Genomic DNA, 20135 nt, shown 5'->3' on the forward strand with positions numbered 1-20135 from the left:
ATTCGACAGTAAAATCTAATCTGACTTCTACTCATTTGGTGGTAAAATTTTACCTTAACTTACATGATGCTGTTATAGGCCACTTATAATTGTGTTTAATTTTTAGATTCTGCTCAGACATGCTGGAGTTGTTAGATAATATGTATTTTATGTTCCATGTGACCTTTCTAAAACCCACAAACATCTGATTCTGAAACATAAACGACCCCAGGGTTTTAGAGAAGTTATTGTAGATGTATCTGTCTATTTGACATTTCTCTCTATATATACTGAAGTCACTTCCAATTCACGTTTCCTAAAACAGAACTCACCTTGCCCTTCAAACCTGCTTTTTCAGATGTTCTATCTCTGTTCCTTTTGTGGCTATCCTCCCAGATACAGAAACTTAAAACTAATATCTTAATGAGACCCTTAACGGTTAGAATTATTTACAGCTGTTAGTCTTCTGATAGGATATACTATCCCCAAATTTTTATTACTCCAGTCTCTCATTTGCATTCATGACAGATTGATCATCTGAAACATGTGGTTTCCAAACCTTTAGTAGCATCCAGCTTTCTACCAAATTAATAAAGCACCTCACCCTGAAATTAAGGACCTCACCTCACCATATGCTCCCAACTTCACCTCTCTAATAACCCTCCAGGGGATTTTTTTTTTTTTCCTAGAGAATCTTACTCTATACTCCTGCCTTAAACATATTTAGATTTTCATATTTTACTCACTGCTAATACCATCTCTGTCTGCTGGAGTATTCTTTAATTACAACAACTAACATCTTATATTTTCCAAGTGAAAAAAGCACCTCCTCCATGAAGCCTTCTATAGTCAGCCACAAGTGACTTGCAATCCTTTGAACTCATACTGTATATTAACTACCTGTTCCATGTGAAAAGTATATCCAGCCTTGTTTTGTCTGTATTCATGTATTGGTGGATACTTAACCCAATAGCAGAGCATATAGTTGGCCTTCAATAGTGTGAATTTCCTTCTACATAAAGATGTAATATTGTTAATATCTAGTATCTCCATATTCCCTATGGTGCTTATAGAACATGCTCAGTAAATATTTGTCAAACACTGGGATGAAATTACTATAAAAGTGCAAAAAGTGGACTCCTATTCCAATAACTAGAATATTCCCCTAAGATGTATATAATATTCTTCATTAACTTACAAAAGCCCCATAACCACAACATGTGAGTATAATCCTTTGCCTAGATATGTTATTTTGGTTAAGAAGTCTGGAAATCTCATGAGCTCCAAGAAGGCTTTCTGAAGAGCATTCTGTAAAGCCCCTGCAAAAGCTATCTTAGCAAAATTTCCCACACCAATTAAATGTGCAAAAATGGCTTACATGGAGATTAACCTCTGGGTTTAAGGGTAAGTTGACTTCCTCATTTTATTTAAAATAAGTTACTTTCCACTGGATTGGAACGCCAAATAAGGTCAACAATTGAATTCACTAGAGGCTGCTTGTTAAGAAAAGTATGTGGCAAAAGCATTTATTCTGTAAAGACAATTTTAATCCAATGATAGATAATCACTTAAAAATTAAAATGGGTATTTGGAAGATAAATAAAGGGCAGGAATAAATTACCAAGCATGGAGTATGAATAATGATAATTTTATAACAGATGTTTATCCTTTTTATTATTTACATTTTATTAGTAATTGCATTGAAAAATTATTGTTAAAAAATATTTTTTATCCAGCAGGTCTTCAGTAATGAGGGAAACAAGATATTTTCCAGCAATTACTTTTGTTAGTTACCGGTCAGTTTGAAGCTTTTTATTATGTTTCATGTACAGAGAAAATGATTTATCTAGAGGAGTCTGATCCCACAGACACAGTTCAGAATAGTGAAGTCTTTGGGCTTTCTGTACTAGGTCATTGAGTTATGCCTTGAATCCTTTGGGAGATGCCAACAAAACGTCTAGGTTTAAAGTCCTTCTGTTCCAGCTTCCATGGGTCTGTTGACAGTACTCTTATTATGCAACAGAATTGAGCAGTTTTAATAATGTCTCTTCTTTTTTGAAATTTTATCTTCCCTTGGATTTCTGATAATTTCATTCTTCTAGGTCTTCAACTTTTAAGGCTGCTTTTCCCCAATGCTCTTTCTTCTCAAACCAATGAAATCCCTTCTATGTACCTACTCCTTTCCTTTGGGACATCTCACACACTTTAATGATTCTTAAACGTGTGTCCTTGCCTTATCTCCCTTTCCTAAGAAGTCACACGACCCATAAATGGTGAAACTGGAATTTGAACCCAGGCTTGTAGACACTAAAGTCCAATTTCTCAATCATAACACTAACCCTGTAGGTTATGTTTCACTATTATCGTTGCTGGCATTTACTGAGTGCCTTGATTTGGTGTTACTGTGTGCCAGTCACTGGGTTTAGATCCTTTCCATATGCTATGCTAATTTTCATGATAGGCCTTTAGTATTGTTCCAGTTTCCCAGGTGAAATTTTATGCTGTGGGTGTGGTCCATCAGAACTTAAGGAGCTGTCATCTGCATCTTCAGTAAGATCTCAAAGGCAGGCAGAGTTCTAGAGCACAGTTACACGCTGCTTTAAAACATTAACATGCAAACTCAAATGTCCACATCAATAGAGTAGGTAGCATAAATAAGCAAATTAGGCTTTAAGACAATAGGGACTAGTGAGGATTGTGGAAAATTAAGAGGTGATTCCCCCATCTGAAGTCATCCAGGTTCAGTTTGTAATGTCACTGTGTAAGTGAGCTTGAAAGTAAGCCAGCCCACAGGTGCACACACGTACATACATACACACACACAAACACATGGGCACACACACTCAGATGGACAGTTTTCAGTCCCTTCAACTATCACTTTCCCTTTACTTTCATAAGCAAAAGTTATTAGGTAGAATAGATAGATCAACAAATACATACTTCCATTTGGGGGATGAATGTGAAGTAATTGGTTTGCATGTATTCATATTTAGAATCTTAAGACTAGTCTGATAAATGTCTGATGATCACTTTTCAGGAGTGTCTGCTTCAGTTGAATTGTTTTATTTAGGCAGTCATGAAAAACAAGCTTTAGTACTTTCTCAAAGAAGAAAAATAGATCATGAATTTCTTTTTTTATCAGATGATAATAATACATAGCTTAAGAGCACAGCAGTTATCTCTCCACCTGAGGACTGACCCGAGGCTCCACTTTGAGATTGCAACGTGGTGCTCACTGTGGCATGGACAAGTCAGCAGGCCAGACAAAGCCCCCCACCCGCACTGCAGAACGCCATGGGTGACTCCCTTGCTGCTTGGTTTTTTAGCACTGGCAGATGGAACCTCATTGTTTCAAAGTTTCAGTTTGGAAAATTCAGACATTAAGGGTTAATCTACATTTTAAAGTAGTCGTCTTTGAAGGAAATTATGCTATAAATGAGAAACCTGTGTGGAGTTCTGGGTTCTTTATGTTAGCTTTGGCAGGGCCAGGAGACTGTTTTGATGATAGAGACAGCATTGGAAACCTGTATTTTATCTCGCAGGAAAACGAAGCAAATTTAAAACATTCCGCATTTGCCTTTTGACACCCCATAACCAAAAGATGAACTTTAATTTCTGGGAGGCCTCCCAGTGATTAATGCCTTTACGTTTATGACGTGAGAAGAATGAGCCGTATGTTACAGTTGGTCTTCTGTCCGTTTCTGAAGACAGCCTGTGCCAGGATTTTGATGTGCACTCGCGTTCTGGCACCAGGCTGCACACTTCTCACCCAGCACAGAGCCAGCTCACAGATCCTGTTCGGCACAGCGACTCCAGACATACAGCATGAATTTGAAGGCGGCCTCTTCAAATGTGGCAGGCACAGTCTCCCTCTTCCTATTTGGAGCCTGTCTGTGGGGCTAGGACCTCTCTCAGCTGCCTGTAAAGCGGCCTTGGAGAGCTGCTTTTGCTAGCTACTTATTGCGACAGTCTCTGGGAAAGGGGTGCGTGGCCCTCCAGGGCAGCTTCACAATTGTTTTCTGCTTCCTACCTTTGCTGGTAAAAGGAAACTGTTACTTTGCTCTTTTCACATATGCCTTAGAAATCATATGTTTCACTCTCTTGGAGGGGGCAGTATTGGAGTGAAGACCTTTGGGGCCTTCTTTAAGTCCTGCATCTCCTGTGGGAGACAAATGACATTCACTAAGCCTTGTGTGGTAGCTGTGAATTCTGTCTACCAAAGATTTTTGGTTCTCCCCCACTTTATGGCTCCTGTGACGATGGTACTTCCTCTTCTGCGTACAGCCACATAACTTGCTTTGTTCAATAAATATGGATCAAAAGTGGCATGTGTTACTTAGGACTGTAAACGCTAAGAGCTGGTGATAAGTTACCACTCTCCCTTCTTGCTGCTGCCATGATTGAAGAAGCCCCAGGTTGAGATGTGGCGTCTGTCAACCTGGGTCCCTGAGAGAGTCTGAAGAACGGAGCATCCTTGCCCTCCAGTGTCAGACACATGCCATGAGGAAAAAATGCATGTTTTTTTGTGAACCACTGTGATTTGGGGATTGTTTGCTACTGCATCATAAGTAGAGCCACTGCCCTGAAGCTCAAGCAGTACAGAGACAGGCCCATCCCTTTCTTGTTTCACTCTTCCTTTTTAGGTATCGATAACACAGGTGAGTTTCTTTCATGTGGAAAAGGGACAACCAAAGTTGGCTTTAGCAGGTCCACCATCTTCCAGCTTTTCTCCCTGTGACAGGCTAGAGAGACCAAAGTCTAAATCAACAAGGGAGATAGGCAAACCTGCTATGTTCTTTAATTAGCTTTACCACGAACACATTTACTACATTTTCATCCCCCTCCATTCTTGTTCATTACTTTTCACTTTGGTTGGGAGTACACAGGTAGGAAAAGTGCTGACGACTGTTTACCAAAACCTCCATCACATTGTATAGCACACCACTTACTCCTCTATGTAGACAACAGGTATAGCATAGCATGCTATTTGTGTTGTTTCTTAAAGTCCTGAAATGATAGCAGCCTGGTGGCTTATAGAAGCGGTAGACAGGCTGGGCACAGTGCTCATGCCTGTAATCCCAGCACTATTGGAGGCCTAGGGGGGTCAGGAGTTCGAGACCAGTATGGCCAACAAGGTGAAACCCCATCTCTACTAAAACTACAAAAATTAGTCTGGCACAGTGGCAGGCACCTGTAATCTCAGCTGCTCTCAGCTGCTCGGGAGGCTGAGGCAGGAGAATTGCTTGAACCCAGGCGGCAGAGATTGTAGTGAGCTGAGATGGCGCCACTGCACTCCAGCCTTGGTGACAGAGTGAGACTCCATCTCAAAAAAAAAAAAAAAAAAAAAAAAAAAAAAAAATAGGGTAGGCAGAATTCTAAGATGGGCCCTACATTTCCAACCCCAGATGTGCATATTCTTTATATTACCCTTCCTTTTGGTGTATGAATTAAAATATCATTTGTGAGCCGGGAGCAGTGGCTGTCTATAATCCCAGAACTTTGGGAGGCTGAGGCTGGCAGATCACTTGAGGTCAGGAGTTCGAGACCAACCTGGCCAACATGGCGAAACCCTGTCTCTACTAAAAATACAAAAATTAGCCAGGCGTGGTGGTGTGTGCCTGTATTCCCAACTACTTGGGAGGCTGAGGCAGGAGAATTGCTTGAACCTGGTAGGTAGAAGTTGCAGTGAGCCAAGATCATGCCACTGCACTCCAGCCTGGGTGACTCCATCTCGAAAAGAAAGAAAAGAAAAGAAAAAAGATCATTTGTGCACAAATGAAACATTACTCCCATGGTTAGGCCACACTATATAGCAAAGGTGAAAAGATTTTGCCAATGTAATTATGGCCACTTATCAGTTGAGCTTGAGTTACCCAAAAGCGGATTACCCTGGTTGAGCCTAACTTAGTCTGGTGAGCGTTCTTCTTTTTCTTTCGATTTTTTTTTTTTTTTTTTTTTTTTCTGTGGTGGAGTCCTGCTCTGTTGCCCAGGCTGGAGTGCAGTGTCATGATCTCGGCTCACTGCAACTTCTGCCTCATCAGCTCAAGTGATTCTCTTGCCTCAGCCTCCCGAGTAGCTGGGATTACAGGCGCCTGCCACCACCCCCAGCTAATTTGTTTGTATTTTTAGTAGAGACAGAATTTCACCATGTTGGCCAGGCTGATCTTGAACTCCTGATCTCAGGTGATCTGCCTGCCTTGGTCTCCCAAAGTGCTGGGTTTATAGGCATGAGCCACTGCACCCAGCATCAGGTGAGCTTTTCAAACTGTTGATTAATACATTTATTATTGTTTGAATCTACCAAATTGTGGTAATTTGTTATTCAGCAACAGAAAACTAATACAAAAGGAACATGATTGGACAGATTTTTTTGTTGTTGTTTGTTTGTTTGTTTTAAATATATCTGGAACTGGGAGTGTTGTCTTCTCATGTGGCCAAGATAGAAGTGGTGGTGAGAACCTCTATGAGCCACCCTTCCCTCCTTGAGCAATTCAGAAGGGTGATGGAGACAGAGCACAGTCTCTGTGACAATGGACAACCTTATTTTCAGTCCAGTGCTGGCTGCGAGAGGAAATGGAGATCTCCCTGAAAACTGTTGAGTTTCAGTGGTTATTAAAAGTGACAGAAACTCAAGTATCCGATATCAGTTAGGAGATCTTCTTTCTTTAAGATGACAAGTCTGAGTTCCAGCACCAGCATAAGGATGTTTTACTTGTTATCAACAGCAAGAATCCATGGAATGAATCCCTTAGGTCATAGTAAGAACACTGATTATTTTAAAATTTATCACCAAGAAGCCTCTCAAAGAGAATGATGCTGTTCTGCTTGATAAAATATAAACTCAAATATATTAAATATTAAATAATATGTTTATTAGTTACAAACAGAATGTATTTGTGGGGTCTGATAATAAAAGCCTTTTCATAAATGTGTGTTCATTCACTTTAGTCTTTTTTCTGACAATGGATTGCCAGTTGTGTTTCCGGCATTTCTACCCTTGCCTCTCATCTGCAGTTTTGTTCTGGGGACAAGAAAAAAGATTGCTTCATCTTTCTTTCACTGTACTCTCCTGCACATTTTGGGGCAAGGATGAATCTCAAAGGGACTGAGTCATAAATGGGGAGTCATGGCTGCAATGATTCCTTATGCCTGATGCTCTGTCCTAGAGGCAGGATAAATGTGTTCAGCTGGGAGAATGAGTGAGTTTGTGAGGTGAATTCAGAAGCCACTGCCCTTGACCCTTTTTACAAGTATTCAGGGAAGTCTTGGAGTGGCTAATGTTGGTGGTGGTAAAGAAGTGAAAAGGGGGCCGGGCACAGTGGCTCAAGCCTGTAATCCCAGCACTTTGAGAGGCCGAGATGGGTGGATCATGAGGTCAGGAGATCGAGACCATCCTGGCTAACACGGTGAAACCCTGTCCCTACTAAAAAATACAAAAAACTAGCCAGGCGAGGTGGCAGGCACCTGTAGTCCCAGCTACTCGGGAGGCTGAGGCAGGAGAATGACATAAACCGGGGAGATGGAGCTTGTAGTGAGCTGAGATCCGGCCACTGTACTCCAGCCTGGGCGACAGAGCGAAACTCTGTCTCAAAAAAAAAAAAAAAGAAGTGAACAGGGGTAACTCATATCCTCTGAATCTTCAGAAGATCACATCAGTGTGGGGTGAACAGGGGTTACATTAGTGTTGTCTTCTGAGCACTCAAAGGACATGAGTTACCCTTGTTCACCTCTTAAAAAATAAAATGTAGCTGTTGATGTTTTTGATATCCTCAGAAATAATTATTCTTCTCTAAGAAAGAAGAAATCAGTCTAAGGGAAATTCTATTCTTCATGAACTGCTAAGGTCTTTATGTTCTTCTACATTCAAATCAGTCAATGATCTCTACAATTTTATCAATAAATTCTTGCTGGTTTTATCACACTAAGATTGACCATATACATTCTAAATCCAGCTCAGGTGATTTTAAGCAGATTTAATAAGTGATCACGAAGCAAATATGGTAGTTTCACATTTTTACTTGTAGAATTTCCTTTAAAGGGTTTTAAGATTCAAAAGCTTTCCAACTTTGCCCTTCCTTCTTCATGTTTTCTCATTTTCCATAGAAAGACGCAATAGAAAAACCAGAAAATGTAAATATAGGACAATAGCTGGATAAAACCTGTTAAGAAAACTGACTATAAATGGTTTACGATATAGTACTATCAAAACAAACATTCCCATCACCAAACCATGTGTAAATTAAATTTTCCCAACAGTGGATCTAAAGGTGTTCATCCTTCCTTGCACCCTTTTCCAGTTTCTGCCTTTCATATGTAAATGGTCATGAAGCCCAGCAACTCATCTGCCATCCCTTCTCTCTCATTTATCTCCTACTGTTCAAGGCTAGGCCCTCATGACCTCAAATGTGCCCTTTTTTATTATTTTCTAACAAAGCATGCAACTTTCAACTGCTTGAGCCCAGGGCCCCACTTTCAGTTTGGACTCATCTCATGACACACAATCTTCTCTGTAGGAGGCTCTGGGGCCCACTGACCCTGGCATCCCTCCATGCCTCACTTTCCTTTGGTAGTTATCATCATGTAATTGTCTTAGTCTGTTTGGGCTGTTATAACAAAACACCATAAACTGAGTGGCTGATAAATAACAGGCATTTATTTCTCATGGTTCTGGAAGTTGGGAAGTCTGAGATTAAATCACCAGCAAACTCAGTGTCTGGTGAGAGTCCACTTCTTGGTTCTTAAACAGCCATGTTCTCATTGTGTCTTCACATGGTAGAACGGACGAGGAAACTCTTTGAAATTCCTTTCATAAGAGCTCTAAAAGGCTTTGCCCTCATGACCTAATCTGCTACCAAAGGCCCCACTCTTGAGTATGTGATAGTATTTGAGTATGTGATGGTATTAGGAATACCATCATATTGGATGTCAGGAATTCAACATATGAAATTTGAGTGGATACAAATATTCAGTTTATACCAGGAATATATCACAGGGGTTCTCCTCTAAGCCTTGCTGCTCAACAGCCCATTTTTTGAAAGCCTGACATTGTAAGCATATCAGACCTTTTTCTTTCGGTTTGTATAGTCATAGATAGGTTATAAGAACAAAAACTTTTAAAGGTACGAAGAACCAATATAGTTGCTGTCTCCTATCTGAGATGTTAACTAAAAGATATTTCTGGCTTTGTTCCTTCACGTTTATTTTAGAAGATGGGTTTTACCAATTCTATCTAGGTTTCCATATTTTACCTTAGTAAAGGCCAATTTAAAGTGAGCCTTACAAAATCTGGAAATATTTCCCTTGAGAATTGGTAAAAGGAAAGGATGCCCACTCTCACCCCTCCTATTCAACATAGTCCTGGAAGTCCTAGATATAGCAATCAGGCAAGAGAAATAAATAAATAAAAAGCATAAAAATAGGAAAAGAAGTCAAACTGTCTCTTTTAGCTGACAATGTGATTTCATACCTAAAAATCTCTAAAGACTGCCAAAAGCTCCTGGAACTGGAAAATTACTTTAGGAAGGTGTCAGGATATAAAATTAATGTGCAGAAATCAGTAGCATTTCTATACATCAATAGTATTCAAGCTGATAATAAAATCAAGAACACAATCTCATTCACAATAGTCCACAAAAAAAACAAAAACAAAAACAAAAACCGGAAATGCCTAGGAATACAGCTCACCAAGGAGATGAAAGATATCTACAAGAAGAACTGTAAAACATTGCTGAAGGAAATCAGAGATGACACAAATAAATGGGAAAATATTCTATGCTCATGGATTGGAACAATCAATATCATTAAAATGGTCATACTGCCCAAAGCAATTTACAGATTCAACACTATTCCTATCAAAACTACCAACATCATTTTTCATAGAATTAGAAACAACTATTCTAGAATTCACATGGAACCAAAAAGGAGCCTGAATTGCCAAGACAATTTTAAGCAAAAAGAACAAATCCAGAAAAATCACATTACCTGACTTCAAACTATGCTGCAAAACTACAGTAACCAAATCAGCATGGTGCTGGTACAAAAACAGGCACATAGATTAAAGGAACAGAATAGAAAAACGGGACATAAACCCTCCTATCTACAACTATCTGATCTTCGACAAAGCTGACGAAAACAACCAATGGAGAAAGAATTCCCTATTCAATCAATGGCACAGGAATAACTGGTTAACCACAAACAGGAAAATAAAACTGGACCTCTTCCTGTCCAGTTGAATCTTTCATAACTCAAGGTGAATGAAAGATTTAAAACTAAGACCTCAAACTATGGAAGTCCTAGACAAAAGCCTAGGAAGTACCCTTCTCAACATTGGCATTGGCAAAAAGTTTTTGGCTAATTCTCCAAAAGTAACTGCAACAAAAACAGAAATCAACTAGTGGGACATAATTAAATTAAGAAACGTATGCACAGCAAAAGAAACTATCAACAGAGTAATTACCCTAATGATCAATAAGGCTAGAATAACTTTGATCCCCTGAGATCAATGGATAATAGATTCTGGAATTCCTAGAGGCTAGATAGATGGGCATCCAACAAAGGTACTGCCCAACTAATCAAAATGATCATAAGCAGGTGAGCAAAAGGTTAATGTTAGCCTCCACAATGGAAACCTTCTTAATTAGCCTATTAAAACAGAAACTCACTCTTCCTATAAAAATAGATTACCTTACCACTCTCCCTCTTATCAGTTCTAATGATGTCTTTATATTTTTCACTTTTAACACTATAATTTTCCCCATTTTTATGCTTCTATTTTATTATCTACTGCCCCCAGTACCCTGCCAAGAATGTAAATTTCCCAAGAGCATTTTTGGGAGTCTATTTTGTGTACTAACATATTCCAAGCACCTAGAATAGTAACTGGCAAATAGTAGGTGCTCAATGAACTTTGGTTCATGAACAAACTAGTTTCCTTCACTGTTAACAGATTTTTTTTTTTTTTTCTGAGTAGTACCATGCTGGGGTATAAATGGTTTGTATCAAGCAATGTTTTAAGAAAAAACTTAATGAATCTTGTGGCATTATCAAGATATTGTCCATTCCTTTGTACGAAGCCTTTATGAATACTCTTGTGAAGCATTCTTGGAAGGTTGGGGGTCCAAAATAATTACAACATTTTTCCTTTACAATTTGTTTACACTTGTTTGGTAGAACTAGGACTTGGGTTTTGTTCTTCTGAAGCATTTTTTTTCCCTCTTTATTATCATCCTCTTGGACATGATTCATTCTACTTCTATATTATGTGTTATCATAACCAGAAATAACGTAAGGGAAAAGATGGACTGCATTACAGAAGTATTACTTAATTATCTTTTAAAATAAGCAGTTCTCAATGGACCTAGAGTTTGGAAGGAGTTAATGCATCATCCGACAAGACTAATATACTCTGAGAGAGGGATATGTGTACTCCAAAGACCTGAGTAATGATGCTATTAACCTTTTGTAGCCTCGTTCTATAAGGCACTTCACCATTGGTTCAAGTGACTCTTTTTCCTTTCATTGTGACTAGCTAGAATTTTTATTAAGTGTCATTAATCATAGGGGAAAAATTCTCTGAGCAGGAAAATTGTCAGTAAAACTAGCTGCTGTATGTGGAAAAAAAATAAATAAAAGGGTTTGTTAATTATATATTAACTTAAACACTAAGAGTCTTTTGAAATCATTACAGGTTGCAAGTCCTTTTTGATTTCAGAGGTCTAATTTTGGGGAAGACCTATTAATCTTTTTTTCATTTCTTTGCCTTTCTTATTCAGTAATTGAACTATTCAGGTGTTATTGATTAATGTAGCTTTCTTAAATGACAGGTTGGTATGGCAGCCATAACTATTTTCTATGGTGTTCTTACTTCTGAAATGACACATAAGATATTCTGAAACTTAGAGAAAGAATAAGAATTTCAAGTTTTCTTATAAAAACAGATAGATTTAAGCACCACTAAAAGGGGAAAACTTAGATTTTCCTTGGCTCACTGGTGTTGGGGCTAAATGAAATGAACTTTAATTTGTATCAAGAGTAACAGCTAGCAGATTATAAATAAAAAGATTTGGGGAGAAAATGGACCTTAGGAGCATTTTTTATTAATATGCCCCAGTCTGCATTTCCCTGAAGTGACTGAAGGAATAAATTCTATTCCAGATGTAGCATATTGAGGCTTATGCTAGCCATAAGTAGATGAATAAAGCTCTTCGTATTTTTAAGAAGCTCACATCACACAGAGAAAAAAGAAAACAATGCTGAGAACTTGGGAAAAAGCAGGATCGGTAGAAAGTAGGTATTTAGAAAGGCAGACCCTGTAGGATTATCTCATAGCCCAAGACTGCCAATATCATTTATTTTGTGGAATAAACATCTGTGCTTTGCAATATAATTGGAGGCTGCAAGTGCGATGGAAGTTCTGTTTAGTTTGCAACTCTAGTTGTTTCTTATGCCACACTGTTTGTGTTAATTGCCCCTTGTGGTTGGGCTGCAAAGTCTCTAATCCTCATAGTGTGCAAGTGAATTTGTGCTGTGCTTCTCTCAAACACACCTGCAAGAAATTTTAATAGCTTTAAAAACTGAAGATGTTTCTCTAACTCTCTGTTGCATAACAGTCATGACTACCTGAGGTATCATCACAAAAGATAATTTAATAATAGCTATGATGATGTAGGCACCTGAAATTCCATCTGGCAATATATACTGTAGTATGATATATATATACACACACACAGTGATGTATATATATATAGAGAGATATTTTTATAAACTTGGCTAATGTATTTCCATATATATACACACATATATGTGTGTGTGTGTGTGTGTGTGTGTATATATTGCATGCTCTTGCTTGGACATCGGAAAGAAAATTTCAGCAATAGTTATAACAGCAAATCCATATTGAATTATAAGTTGGTGAATGCTTTGACAAATTATGACCTGCTTCATATCACCCCCTGAAATTTTCTCTTAACGTTTAAATTTAGGTTAGAATAAAATTATATAAATATAGAATGAGAAAAATAATCTGCTTCCCTAGCTTAGTCTTGTTGGAGCTGTGGTTTCAGAAAAGCAAAACTAAATGCTACTTCTACTAAAATGTGCAGCAGAGTTTAAAGATTTTCTGAGCTTTCAAAACTATTTATTTAATATACCTTAAAAAATGAATAATCATTTTTTAGGGAGAGGAATAGTTTTAAATAGGGCTACAGTATTTTTAATGAAGAGATCAGTTCCTCTGTTGAATTAATAAATGAATGATTATATGGGCGGATGAATGAATAAATTAAATGAATGTGTATTTTCACTAAGACTAAAATTTATACTTATTTATGTATTTATTTATTTTCAATTCAATCTGTGCTGAAAACACATTTTTAAGGGGGCAATATTTCAGAAAAATAAGCATCTTCCAAAAATATATGTTATTGGTTTTTGGTCATCACTTCATGACTGTACATCTTATGTGTCATTAATTCAATATTTTGAAATTTGGACACATGAGAGTTAGAGGAACAATGTGTACACTGTGGCGGTGAACCATCTGCTTTCTATCTGTTCTCTGTTCATGTTGCTCTTCACTGCCTCCAAATACACAATAAAGAACACCTTGGATTTTCCTATCATTGGAAAGTATTTATAGAGTTAACAAGATCTCATTATGGCTGACTGGATTTTCAGTATTGGTGCAGAAGGGTGGGAAGGAGCAGAGGTTAAGTCTTGCCAACAGAAGAGTGTCTTCTAGAGAATTCTCTAGATTGTGTTCAGTTTCCTGCATTGGGTGCTCTCAGTTTACTGCTAGTTAATTAATTTTCTTTCATATTTGATAGGTATTAAAATGATTTTAACTCTTGCTACTGTAATATATTGCTTAATACATCATATAAACTTTATCAAAGGCAAAAAGGAGAGAAATGTCTACCTTCAACTTAGATGATTTTTATGCCATTGAAGTCCTACCTGCTGAATGTTTGTTTGGTCTATATTCTTAATTCAGAATTTATATGTAACATTTTGAAAAATTGGGCCTGAAGCTGTAATGAAGTTCAGCTAGTCATCAAAAAACATATATTGTCAATATTTTTCTCAAAGGAAATGATCCTAATGAGGCTGCAAACCTCAAAAGCTACCTTGAGATGTTAAAATGTCCCCAAAAAATTGAGTTTTAAAATGCCAAATAGTACCTCAGGGGAAAAAAATCTGTCTTAATTGAATTTTTATAACTTCAAGAATGTTGGTTTGTAATTTGGCTGGAATTTTAGGTATATTCAGTTATTTTTGTTTTTTAACGTGGGATTTTTCCCATTGTATTGAAACGCAGGGTTTTTATCAAAGAAAGAATTAATGACATGAAATGCAATATATCACATACATTGTCTTTATCACATACAGTGTTTTTTGGCAAACAAAATAATCTCCATAATGAAATAGAGTTCATTTGATTAATATAAAATAACAATACCACACATTCTTTGCAGATTATACATCATTATGTGTCAGACAAGAATATATTCACCTGCAAGAAACAGAAAATCCTATTAACAGTGGCCTAAACAATAATGACATTTAATTATAGTAAACAAGAGGCAGTATGGCAATAGGAGGACAAAGCTTGTGCTGCATTTCATCTCTGCCAGAAAAGCTTCTGCTGCTTCTGTCCTTTCACTCTACTAGGCTCGTCACCCCATTGCAAATTGATAGTTCAGACTCCAGTTGCAGTGACAAGAAGAGGTAATGCTAGTAGGGTCTGTCACTCTTTCTCATTAGTGAAATGCTTTCTGAACTACATCATCCTAAGGGACTTTTAATTACATCACATTGGCCAGAACTGCATCACCTGGTCACCTCTAGCTGCAAGGGAAGCTCAAATTCTAAATATTTAGCTTTTTCGAGATAATGGAAAAGCAAGTATTTAGCAATTCGAACCTATATAGTAGGATTTAGCAAGAGTAGAGGGTGGAGAATTATGTCCCCAGTGTCTATGATGATTTCCAAGCTCTATCTGATGTCCAATAGAATTCTAGCAATTTGAATATGAAGTAAATTATGCAAAAACAATGGAACAAAAATATCTTTTGAAAGATTATTGCAGAGGATCTTACTGAGGGATAAATGCCATTATTTTGTATGACTGATGTATATTATAATTTCAAACAAAAAATGTCACTAGCTGTTTTAGAAATAAGAACATCAGTTGTATTGTGTCTACCTTAAGAAAAGGGATAAAAAATAGGTTTTCTCTTTAAACAGCTGTCTAATACAAACCCTTTTAAATAACTCATGTCAGCAGACTAGTGTGATGATTAGATAAAGATTTTTTTGGTGACGATTTAGTTAAATGAACACTAGTATCACTACTCAAATGAGTATTCATAACCACTACTTGTTTAATTCTAGAGCAACAACAAAATGGCAGAGAGGACAGCTGCCACATCATGTACATACACACACTCCTTCCTACACACGCTCTGCTTTGTACATCAGATGCAGCATAAATACCATGGCATGTGGCAGTTGCTATGGCAACACTTTTTTTTAATGAAGAGCAGATGGAATAGGCATATAAAACTTGCATAAGTTTTTAGTAATCTGTGAGTTACTGTAGACTAGTTGCTGAAGGAAACTTTAAAATTCTAGCTTTTCTAATTCTCTGATATAACATGTTCAACTAGCTCTTTTCTCCTTGTCTGGGTCAGTCCATTTTGGTGTCCAAATGGCAGTGAAAAATCGTTAACTGATTTTTCTGTACCACAAAAACAGTGCATAATTGTAAATTGTAAAATTGTGTATTCTTGTCTTTGCTTTTCCAAATAAATTTCTGTTATAGAGTTTTAAACTTTCGTCTTTCATTGAATACATATGTATTTCCAGTGGCCCCCATATTGGGTTCATTAGTTTAAATTAAATTCATACAATATACATGATGATTTTGACAACAGTTTTAATTTATAAAATATGCATAATAATTTTGAGGCTAGTTCCATGTATGATATGGCTACTACATTCTATATGGCTTGTCACACAGTACAAAGTGCTATACAACCTGTAAGTGCTATAAGGCATATAATTAGTATTTTGGGTTAGTTTTTGTTCTGTTTGTCTAATTGTTCATTCTAAGTGGCCTTGTTCTGAAATGTGCTAATCATGTATACTTCCTAGCTACTATACAGAAAAGTGCAGGGAAAAATAAAAATAAAAAAATGAATTTTGATTGTACCATCATAACGAATGATTTTTAAAATAGTACATGGCTTTCTATATTTATTTGGAAAACCAAATGGTAAAGGAGATTGCAACATGATTCAGCTACTATTTAGTGTGCATCCAGCATAAGACAATATAGTTCAATAACACCTTTGGGGGTAAGTACGGGAACCACCTTCGGGGACAACAGAATCATGGGGAAATAAGACAAACACTTGTCTCTAATATGAAATAGACACTAAAGTCTTTCATAGATCTCTGCATGAATCTGTAATCTTGAACTCTCCTGTTTCCTTAATCTTGTTTGATGGCAAATTCTCTATCAAAAAGACTAGAAATATTCCAGGAAAATAGATTCACATGGAAAGATAATAAAATTACATTAAATCAACTTTTATTTATTCCTTGGGCTCTTTCTGGAGAATTTCCTCAAAGATGAGTCAGGCTTGTAGTTAGCCTATGTATTTTCCATTTTATGTGAGGACAGAACTGAGTAGAGAGATTCATGATCAGTAGTTCTTTTGTATTCTCAGCATGTAAAGATATCCTTTGGATTGCACTCCAGGCTGCCATTTTAGATGCTATGATGGCTTGTGCTTCTGCTTCAACCGGTAACAAGTTTCATGATGTGATAGTGCACTATTTTCCAGCCAGTCTCCGATATGTGTTTAATGAATGATGTACCTCTGCCCTTATTGCCCAAGTGCTCTCAGACATGCCTTATGGTAGAAGCTGATCTGTAGAATTCCAGAAGTGACAGATTCTTATTTTTACAGAGTATTCATTACAGGCTCCACAGTTGCTACTTCTATAGACAGATGGCTGATTGCAAAAGCTGGTCCCACAAACCTTTATTCATTAATTTGTTAGTTTATCCATTCAGCATGTATTTACTAAAAAGTACCATACAGCATGCCTATACACAACACTAGAAATACAGAGCTGAGCATGACAGATTTCTGGTGCTTATATTCTAGAGGGAGCATCAGATAATGAACATGAGCATACTTTTTTAAAAGTGGTGATTGCAAATTTTATCCTGCCATAAGTCTATGGCATGGGTTGATGAGCCCAAGCATAACTGGAAAGGATAATGGTAATAGGGTAGCCCAAGGCAGCTTCTCCAAAAAGGAACATTTGAGGACAGGGTACATAGTCTTATAAATCACAGTAGGCTTCATTTCCCATTTGTATTTTAATTTTGATAGAAAACTTAAAGTTCTTATAGTGTTATTATTGGCAATGTGAACAAAAAAGTAGTATGATAGAAAGAGCAGTAATTTGTAATCTAATAGACCGAATTTGATTCTTGAGTATTTTTATCAATATGTGTATCTTCAAGCAAATTACCAAACCCCGTAAGCCTCAGCTTTCTAATCTGCAAAACGGGATTTTAAAAAGCTAAGTTGCAGAGATTTGAGAAGATTAAATTAAAAGATCTAACTTGAAATTAAAATGATAGTAATTTCCATTGTAGGCATAAGTCATCTATGATTTGTGTGTTTTGTAGCATGTTTTAGTCAGTACACATGATCCAAGATTTAAAAAAATATTTTGGAGTTGGGGGGGTAGTGTTATCAAGACAGCGCTTACTGTGTTATCAAGCTTGTAACTGATTAGTTACTCCATGCATTGAAATAAGCAAGGTAAAATAGTATTTGAATTTTTATTGAATTTTATTATTTTATGTATTACAGTAAGGCTAAAATAATTATATGACAGAGGGGGTAAAATAGTCGCTCCTGAGGATTAATATTCTGAATCCAAAATACATTTATTGTTTCTTAGTGATAAATTAAGACTACCTAATTTAATTATTTAAAAAGACTATTAGTTAAAGTGTATCCACAGCATTTTAGCTCATAAGAGTCAAAAATGTACCTTCTCAAGCCCTAAGAAAATTACACAGAGGTACTACCCCTGCTAGAGTTAAAACTCAAGAAAGTTATTCTCCCTTATCATGAACCAATATACAATAATTACAGTAATCATACTGCATTCCTTAATAAATTAACCCTTCACTCCAGGAGAAGCTAAGGGGAATTAAGCATGCTTTGAAATCCAGAGAGTTACATGTATTTTTATATTTCTAATTCATTACAAAAATAATTGTGGACTCTAATTTTGTTTGAGCTCCTTATAATTGCAAAATAGCTGTTAAACAATTGCTGCAAAGGCTTTGCTTTGTAAGACATTAATGACTGTGCAACCTCTAGTAAGACACTTAATGTGGAAGGACGTGAGAGATTTATAATTGACACAATCTTCTCAACTGTTTGCTCCGAAAACAAACAGCTCGCCTTTACCTTGGCACTAGTAATTGACAATTAATTGACAGCATTATTGATGGTGCATTGGACTATGCTTTGACACTTGTTAGAAATAGGATTTACATCCATAATATTATCACAGGTCTTGTGATGTTATTAACCATAACTCACTAGCAAGATACAATATATAATTGAACACTATTCTTACCAGTATCATTAGAGAGTGTTAATCACTGCAATGGAGAAACTTGTTTCTAGTTGTGATTATTTTATATTTCTATAAACAGTGTTAGATGAACAGATGTGGAAAAATAGAGTCCACATAAAGAAGAGAATTAATGGTTAAATTCTAGAATAGCTCTGGGAATTTTTTTTTTTCCAAGACATTTTTATCAAATGAAAGTAGACCAATCATCACAAATAAAAGAGGTCTAATGTGCTTATTATTTTATACATGAATATAGATCCAAAGCAGCAGATCATGTAGATTTTCTCTTCACCAGTGGGGCAAAAGTTTTGTATTTTCTAATATTTTGGTACATAAATGTTGTTGGTGTGTTAGTCTTGTAGACTAGTCATCACTGGAGCTGGTCTTTGGAGAATTAAGAGGTAGGCTGATTGATTTTTGTGTTCCTTATTAGCACCTTTTCTGTACTCTTCTTCCCTGCCATCCCAGCCTCACATATCTGTCCCACTGCAGACAAACAAGCTCTGTATATGAAGAGAAGACATGAGCTTGAGATCTAATACTGTTGCTCAGTATCATGGCCAATGGCAAGCTGGAAACGCTTTGAACCTCACTTATCTTATCTATAAAATAGGTAAACTAATAATACCCACCCAATATACCTCACAGAATTCTCCTGAAAACACAATAAAAATTTTAAGATGCTATGCATATATAATTTGTTGATGATTCCAAAACCAGTTTCTAATTCGCATTAATGTAACTGATACAGTTAGTCATGTTCCATTAATCATTTCCCATCAAGAAATTATAGTCATTTCCCATTTGTATTTTAATTTTGATAGAAGACTTAAATTAAAGTTCTTATAGTGTTATTATTGGCAATGTGAACTACAAAGTAGTACCATAGAAAGATCGGTAATTTGGAATCTAACAGATTGATTTTGATTCTTGAGTATTTTTTAATCAACACGTGTATCTTCAAGCAAATTACTAAACCCAGTAAGCCTCAGCATTCTAATCTACAAAATGGGATTTTAAAAAGCTAAGTTGCACAGATTTGAGAAGATTAAATAAAATAGTGTGTGTAAGATTATTGTACATTGTAGGTACTCAGTAACTGCTAATGACTGCAAATAAGAACATATAAGAAATTTAGGACTTTGGAGTATTATTTTTTTCTTGAAATTATATTTAGTAGGCTACTAACCACAGCCCTGGCTATGCAGCCCTTGCTATAACATTGACAAAAAGAAGAAATAATCATCTTACCTTGTTTTCTTGTATAAAAGACAGGAATTTCTTAGTCCATGGTTGTATTTCATAGTTGTACATTATTTCCCCAATTTATCATTTAATAATAAAAGCCAACATATTATCTACTGTGTGTCTATATGATATATGCTTACTTACTATTTTAGTTTTCTATTGTTGCCAAAACAAATTACCATGAATTTAGCAGCTGAAACAACACAAATGTATTATCTCACAGTTCTGAAGGT

Source organism: Rhinopithecus roxellana, chromosome 3 (genome assembly GCF_007565055.1).
Source record: "Rhinopithecus roxellana isolate Shanxi Qingling chromosome 3, ASM756505v1, whole genome shotgun sequence".
Lineage (NCBI taxonomy): Eukaryota > Metazoa > Chordata > Mammalia > Primates > Cercopithecidae > Rhinopithecus > Rhinopithecus roxellana.